This window comes from Prionailurus bengalensis, chromosome D4 (assembly GCF_016509475.1).
Source record: "Prionailurus bengalensis isolate Pbe53 chromosome D4, Fcat_Pben_1.1_paternal_pri, whole genome shotgun sequence".
Lineage (NCBI taxonomy): Eukaryota > Metazoa > Chordata > Mammalia > Carnivora > Felidae > Prionailurus > Prionailurus bengalensis.
The window spans coordinates 8,776,146-8,784,671 of record NC_057359.1 but is presented as its reverse complement, the minus strand read 5'-3'; the positions used below and the strand labels follow the sequence as shown (position 1 = coordinate 8,784,671).

General features: G+C 46.0%; 1 long non-coding RNA gene across 1 annotated transcript; it reads right to left on the bottom strand.

The window, feature by feature from the left end:
• Positions 1-117: 117 nt before the first annotated feature.
• On the bottom strand, positions 118-5,455 carry LOC122474878. Its single transcript, XR_006295034.1, has 2 exons — positions 759-5,455; positions 118-219 (listed from the first exon to the last, which is right to left on the bottom strand). It is a non-coding gene; the product is annotated as an uncharacterized LOC122474878 (long non-coding RNA).
• Positions 5,456-8,526: the final 3,071 nt, after the last annotated feature.

Sequence of the window (8,526 nt, the reverse complement as noted above, 5' to 3'; positions counted from 1 at the left end):
GGAGTCTGCTTAGGATTCTCTGTCTCCCTCTCTCTCTGCTCCTCTCCCGCTGCTCACTCTCTCTCGAAATGAGTAAACTAACATGAAAAAAACCTATTTGTCAGTCACACGTACTCACCAAGACCAGACGGCTGACGGGTGGTAGGGTCACCTGGAAGAAACCCAGGGCAGGACCCTGGCTCCCAATCCGGTCTTTCCACACAGCTCCCAGTTCATGATCTGTCTGCGAATGAAGGATATGCATCATTTTGGTCCTTGTCTACGTAATTTTTACCTGAGAGATACTGTTCCCTGCAGCCCACCAAGGCCACATCTGCTCTGGCCAGAAATAGCACATAGTGCACTCACTATGTGAAGCTGAGCGGCTGATTCATAGTTTGCATCTTGGCTCTGTTTTCCAGCCTCGCTCGTGCATTGCAAAAAAAAAAAAAAAAAAAAAAAGGTAAGCCACTGAAAGGTCAGTAGAGAGATAATCTAAACAAAAAAGTATAAACAAAAAAAAAAAGAGAGAGAGAAAGAGAGAAACACAAAGGGGGGAGGGAGAATCAGTTCTGTGTGAGGAAATACACAAATTCACAGGTAGCGATCAAATTAAAGAATATTATTGAGAAAACTTAAGCAAACAGGGGATGTATTTTAGATGACAGGACTAACTTGAAACAGTACCCTTTTTACAGCCTTTAGGCATGAATACACAATCTAATAGCAGTGGGTTCATTAATTTTTTTCCTAGTCTACGAAAACCAGATGAAGGATACCTTGCCAAGGACCAGAGGATCGTCCGCAGCAATTGATCGTGCTTTGCAAAAGTTCAGGGCACTGGTTTTTATCACTGGATCTTTCCTACTCTTCAAGTTACATAAGAGGCTCTGACTTCTCTTTATTCTGTAAGCAATATAATTCCAGGCACGCTTTAGCCTCTCCGGTGGGTGAGCCAGAAACTTCTGCTGTTGGAGGGGTGACAGTGACAGAAAAAGAAAATACCCTTGTAGTAGAGGGCCTGGAAGAGATCACTCTCCAGAGTCAAGCTGTGAAGTGCACATGACTGTGTCTTATAGATACTTCTCACCCTGGGATGTCTACCAGTCATCAGGAACTGTGAACACACTCTTCGTACCGCTGGAGAAAATGCAGAATTCTGTAGCAGAGTTGCTTCTGTTGTGTGGAGAGCAAATGGGGGCAACAATGGGCATTTACTGAGCACATGCCTTTTCTGAATGCTTTACCTCTTTCACTTACCTTCCCAGGAAGGTACTACTGCTAGCCCCATTGTATAGCTCCGAAAATTGAGGCAGGGCAAGGTTAAGTGATGGATGCCTCCAGTCACCTGAAGTGCTGGAACTGAGCCCGCTGGTTCTAATGGACTGGGCTTTTACATGCCACACTGTGTCCGGGAGGTGGCATTTAACCAAGTGGAGGCAGCCATTGACATGACAGCACCAAGTTACATGAGGATCCGTGGGGGCCCTGCCTCAGATCTGGGGGCCGGAAGAGGGAAGGGTTCACCCGCCAAGGTAAGGGGTGGTTCACTATAAATCACAGCCTCTCCTTAGAGCTCTAGCACCTGAGAACACCGGCTGTGCACCCCATGCTGCCTGAGTTACGGCTAATTTCTGTTTTGCACCTCCCCTACCAAGGACAAAAGTAGAGATGGACTTGGGAGGACCATTAAATAAAAACCAAGCTGGAGTTGAGTTTTGCCACCCACTAACTAAATGGATTCATCCCCCTCACTTTCCTGGCCTGTGTAATGAGAAAATGGCCACCGCATAGGATGGGAAGTCAAACCAGACAGAGGCACGGGGAGCTTTACACACGGCCTTGATGCGTGAGGTTGTATTCTTTGTTCCCTTAAGTCACAGCGAATGTTACAACAAGACGCTGTAAACATCTGAGAAAGATGCTTGTGGGTCCCAAACAGTCTTTCTCCGTAGTGTGAATATTAACCTTAGTCGGGCCATTCCCCCTTTATCCCCATCTGTAAGAGGAGGGGTATTAATCACCAAAGTGTCTTTCAATTTTGGTATTTTGGGATTGGTCCCAGATCTAGGAGAAGTGAACCTGGTTTCAAAATGGTAGTTTGGGCACTTCCTCACCAGCTTGCCCTTCTAAGGTGAACAGTCATCACAATCCTGGGGTCCCGCTAATGACACAGGTCCCTGGAAGAAACCTAACAGCCCAGGGAGATTGCAACAGTGGTTCTCATTGCCCCCAAGTTCAAGTGTTAGAGAAAAGAAAACTGGATTCTCTACCAGAACTAGGTGAATATCTGGTTCCTCAGGCAACCTGCCACTTTTGTTCTGGATACTGACAGATACAAGAGGTCTGGAGTGCAGTGCAGGAGGACCTGTGAGGAAGCTTCTAGCCCTGTGACCTCAGGGGACTGCTTTACTGATAAGTATCCCTTGAAAATGATGTCAGGTCTGGTTAAGTGTCCGACTTCAGCTCAGGTCATGATCTCGCAGTTCCTGAGTTCGAGCCTCACATCAGGCTCTGTGCTGACAACTCAGAGCCTGGAGCCTGCTTCAGATTCTCTGTCCCCTTGCTTTCTGCCCCTCCCCAGCTCATGCTCTGTCTCTCTCAAAAATAAACTGGGATGGGATGGGGGGATGGGGGATAGGGAAGGGAAGGGAAGGGAAGAAAATGATGTCAGGTCTGACCAGCCATGGCAGACTAGGAGCCACAGCTGGTGGGGAGGGGAAGGTACCAGGCTTCCTACTTCTCTGCATTGGCCTTTCCACAGGGAAATGCCCAGTGTGGTGATGGTAATTCGAGGTGACTGTGGCATGGTGCTGAAGCAGCTATGAGCCCTCTGGATGCTATGCCAGTCTTTCCAGAATGGGGTGGACCCCGTTCCAAAGGAAGTCGGGCCCCCGGGGAGCCTCAGTGCTGTGGCCAAGCACAACGGGTCCATTCTCGAAGGGAAAGGACAGCAGTCACTCTGATCACAGTCTATTACACAGACCCTCCCCCAGCCATCCCATCCCCCGGGCTCTCACAGCCTGAAGCAGAGGCAATGGGAAAAGTCACCTGTGCCACAGGAAATCCTGTCGGCAGCCTTGAGATATATCACAAGTCCGAGAATCCAGCGGCCAGAGGGGTTGGCAAGAGATGAACACGGACAGCCCAGGGGACCCCTGTTAAGGATGCATTCTGTGTCTCTAGCAGGCATGCTTGCTCCTGCCCAGGACTCTGCACCAGCATCCCTCCCGAAGCCTGGGTCTCTTCTCACACGGCTGGCTCCTTTCTGCAACTCAACTTTCACCTCAAATATCACCATTTCAGGCTTGCCACGCACACACCTCCTATAAATTCCCATCGTGACACTCCTTTCCCGTTTCATACAGCACCTCCCGCTTCCTCAAAGGACTCCCTTGGTTTATGATTCTTGTTTAGTGCCTGTTTTCCCTTTAGAATGTCAGCTTAATGAGAGTCGGCACCTTCTCTGTCTTCTCCAGTCTATCCCCAGTACCTGGAAAAACACCTAGTAGATAGCAAGGGATCAATAAAATCAGTACAATTAGTTAATTAACGAGTTGATTAATTCTATCTAGGACAGGTGTTCCAGGTTCTGCAGCCGTGGTGAGATCTCGAGGCTCCAGATGGCTTTCGTAGACAGTTTTGACTCTCTCTCCCTTAAAGATCTGAGACTCCTGCTCTGATCATGGGGACTTGGCTCCCACCATCTGTATTTATACTAACTAATTTTACACCTAGAAATGGTTTTGGTTGCAAGTATATTAGGCAAAGTGTACTGTGATTTCAAGTACCAGGGTACCATTTTTCTCAAATAAGCACAAATCAGGAGGTGTTTGGTCCAGCGTCACTGTGGCGGCTTCGCTGTAGAAGGACCTTGCTCTTTCTCCTTTGCGCCCTCTGTTCCTAGCACACGACTTTCATCCGGTGCTTGTCACTTCATGGTCTCAACATGGCTGCTGCAGCGCCAGGCATTGGGTCCAAATGCCAGAGACGGGGCAAAGCAAAGGAAGAAAGAGCCATGTCCCATGATTCTGTTGCTCCTTTTTATTGAGAAGACAAAAGCTTTTCCGGCATCCGTATCCAGCCTCTTTCTATTTACATCTCCTACATTAGTCTTGGGTCACATGGCCACCCCTAGACCAGTTACTGACAAAGGGAAATTACATTACTGTGACTGGTTTAGACTGTCACCATTCATCCCCTGGGGCTGGAGAGAGGACAAATTTCCCTCAAGATCAAAGTATTGCCACTCTCTCCCAAACAAACAGATGTGTCATAGCTAAATGGACCAGCGTGGACGTTTACCCAAAATGAGAGCTGAGCCTCACAAAAACAGAGTTAAAGGCAGATCCCTGGAGCTCTCATGCTTCTGAACTTTCTTAAGATGTGGCTGTTCAAACTGTTTCAATTCCATCATGTGCTCAAATACCTACCCAAAATATTTTCTTTTTTCCTTAAGCTAGCTAGCTCAAAATCACTTCTGAGGGTCTTTGTTGTAGCCGCATCTAACTGTGAGCATCCTGCCCAATCAGGCTGGGATGCATGGCTGCTCTAGGACATTCGACAGTCTATTCATACCTCCTTCAACCACGTCGCAGCCCTTTATACCCAACACTCTGCGCCTCCGGAGGTGACCCAAACACTTAGACATGATGTCATCAGCCTGACAACCTCCTTCTCCCCCTCTTCACCTTCAGGCAGCTCTGGCTGAGGTCCCAAGTATCCAGGGAGGCCTGCTGGGTACGGAAGGCCTGCCTTATGTCTGAGGGGTACCAGGCTATTCAGTGGCACCCACCCTGACCAGAGAAGGGATAGAACTGTGAGAGGTCACGTCACAAATCTATGACAAAGGCCACAAACACTTCACGCCTTCTGATTGTTATCCCAATACTTTTTTCTTTTGTAAGCCATGTGATTATCCAGTCCACACACACACATACACACACACACACACACACACACACACACACACACACACAGTCATCCACACCCTCACAATAAAGAAAGAACCTAATGAATGAAAAGCCTGGCCAGCCCAGCCTAGTGTTCCATCCCCGCCAACAGCCACAAGGAATCTTTTGTGGGCAAGTATAAGGACTGTCACACGAGTATCTACAGGGATATCTCTGCAAAGCTCTTGCTCGATCATCTACGAACTTATCTACATTCTTTTCCAGTATATACATGGTGCTTCAATAGATCTCTTCAACTTACGTAAATCGTAGACAGTATTTCTCAAAAATGTGTTGTGTGCAACTTACAGGTTTTACGTGAACAAATGGTCCCATGATCAGATGACTCTGCAAACACCTGATTAAAGACAGTTAAATGGCTTCTTCATCACAAGGCATCACAAAAGCCTTCAATATTCCAATATGCATGATGAGTCAACTCTTGGTTCTGGCTTGGGTCATAATCTCACAGTTTGTGGGTTCGAGCCCCATAATGGGCTCTGTGCTGCAGTGCAGTCTGCTTATGATTCTCTTTGTCTCTCTCTTCCCCTCCCCTCTGCTCTATCTCTCTCAAAATAAGTAAACATTTAAAAAAATATTCTGGGGTGCCTGGTTAGCTGAGTCAATTAGGTATCTGACTTTGGCTCAGGTCATAATCTTACAGTTTGTGAGTTCAAGCCCCGGGTCAGGCTCTGTGCTGACAGCTCAGAGCCTGGAGTCTGCTTTAGATTCTCTGTCTCCCTCTCTCTCTGCCCCTCCCCTACTTGTGCTCACTCTCTCTCGCTCTCTCTCAAAAATAAACATTAAAAAATTTTTAAAAATCCCAATATGCATGATGAATAGCTAAGAGGGGGGGTGTAGAATATGACATCTTCCAAATTCATTTAAACACTGAAATTTTTTCCCTTGGTATATTTTGAAAGGCTGGTGATGCTTTGGGAAACACTGAGAATCAGTGGGATATAGAGGGCAAGTCCTAGAAACTACTACCTCTTTTCAGTGCCAAAAGGCATATTCTGTGACTTGGTTAACTAGGCTTTGTCCAAACCTAAGTATACCCCTTGTGAAGGTCCTAGATAGTTAGAATGGCCCCTTAGCCCACTGGGTCAGAGTCATACATCACCGTTGCTGCCCTGGGTGAAAAGCACCCTGGTCTAGAAGGGAGGACATCTGAGCTGATGATGTTTTTCTCTGTTTCAAAATGAGCATGGTGGGCCACATCACAACAGGGAAAATGTGGTCATTATGGAAGAGTCCAGCATCCTGCCATTTTTCTTCTGTTCCGACCTTTAATGAAAGCAATTTTCATTAATGCAAGCCACACTGACCTTGGTGACACAGAACACGAACTAAAAACTTTTAAGTTTTTATTGTTATTTTTTAATTTGTCTTGTTTAGATCTGCCTTCTCTAAAAGACCACTTGGCAAAACATAACAAAAATATCTTGCCTACAAATGTGCAAACACTTCCCTAAGATATCTGGCAACAACGTGGCTCCCTCATAATATTTAGATGCTTTCAGCATCTTGACACTGACAAAAGGATGTTAGAAGAATTAAATGCAGGGTTGGCAATGGTTCTACCAAAGCCTCATCATGGGACCTCCAGAAGGAAAGTTTGCTCCCTGGAAGCCTTTGCTCCAGGGACAGAGAGATCCACATCAAAGAGGAAAATTACTGGACAAACACATTTATCATCACAGTGTGATAGTATCAGCTGCAGTTTGTGGAACAAGTCTGGGAGAACTTCATCTCTCGCTGAAAAGGTTCAACACCATCAGCCACAGAATACTAAAAAATTCATTGCTTACCCCCAAGATGATTCTTTTTGGGCTGTGTTAATAAGCATCCTTACTCCTCTGAACGTAACTCGACCTGATATTCTCCTAAACTGAATCACTTGAAATGTCTGAGAAGATGGAAGCTTCTGACCACACCCCTGTATCCTGCCTCTGTGCAAAAAGCAAACATCTCCTCCACAGGAATGACAATATGAAAGGGCACGTGGTGCAAGAGGGGAAGAAACGGACAAGGGCATCAGAAGACCGAGGTTCTAGCGACTGTTTAGGCAGCTCTTGTTATGGGGTGAATTGTGCACCCCCCACCCCGATTCCCATGCTGGAGTCCTAAACACCAGCACCTTGGAATGTGACTTCATTTGGAAATAGGGTCTTTATGGAGGTAATCAAGTTAAAATGAGGTCATGAGGATGGGCCCTACTCCAGTCTGACTGATGTACTTGTAAAAAGAGAAGATTGGACAGAGACACCTTTCCTTCTAGATGTCCTGTGATGAGGCTTTGGTAGAGCCATTGCCAATCCTGCATCTAATTCTCCTCAAATCATTTTGTCATGATGATGTGACTAAACATGGGGAAGAGACAGCCATTGACAAGCCCAAGGAGGGACACCGGGAACAGCTTTGTCCCTTCTCGCCCTCAGAAGGACCCAATCCTACCAACACCTTGATGCTGGACTTCTAGCTGCTGCAAGTGGGAGACAATAAATTTCTGTTGTTTATGCCACTCGGTATGCTGTCCTCTACTATGGCAGCCCCAATATACGAACACAAGCTGTGTTCTCAGCAAAGTTTCCCATCTAATATCTCTGGGTCTCAGTTTCCTCTCCTATAGCATTAGGGGGCAAATGACCTTTGAAATTGCTTTTATCTCTAAAGGTTAATGATCAAGGATGAAGGCGCCCCTCACCAATTCCCCTGAGGGGTCATCACACACTATCTTTGGAGAAAAGTTTCCCTCGTACCTACAGATCAATGAATATACAGGCTGAAACTATCTCTGACAGTCTGGTGTGGCCATCCTAATTTTATTTCAGTAATGGCTTTGGGAAGCGAAAGGAGGCTCAACGTAACTCCTAGGAAAGGCCACAAACTTATAAATGCATATCTTTTTACAAGACATTCATCAACAGGAAAACTTGGCTTGTGACAGATTTTTGGGGAGGTGCTGGGGTGGGCTCACATGAAAAGATCAGTAACGAACGAATGCTGGTCATGAAAGGAAACATGTTCTAGGCAGCTTCCAAGTGCTCCTATCCTGTTCTATCTCACCCATAAAACAAGGTAATGACAATGACTTTCTGCAACATTTATCAGTCTCTCATCAGCATGTATCCTGTTGGATTAAATCCTGGGCTATTAATGCATCTTCAAAGCCTGGAATATAGTATTAATGCCAGAACTGTAATGGGTAAGAAGACTGCTTTGGCAACTGAAATTGCAATTCCAAATGCTGTTAAACAGACCTGATGTCCCAGTTCCCCATCTCTTCCCCTCACTGAGTAGACTCTCTCCTGCCAATGGAGCTACCAAGATAAACATTCTATGCAGTGATTTTGTCATTGTTAACCAGGGCAACCTTCTTAAGCAGCAGCTAAATGGCTGGTTTAGCGTCCACTCTATTAAAACAAAAATCAACCTACCAGACAAACATAAACCCGGCATTTATTTAAGTGAACTGTGCTTTTATTAGTTAAGGTCCCATGACTCCTGCTCAGGTTCAGTCATTTGCCAGAACTCAGGAAAGCTCTCTAATTTCTATTACCGTTTTATTATAAGGGATGTAACTCAGGAAGAG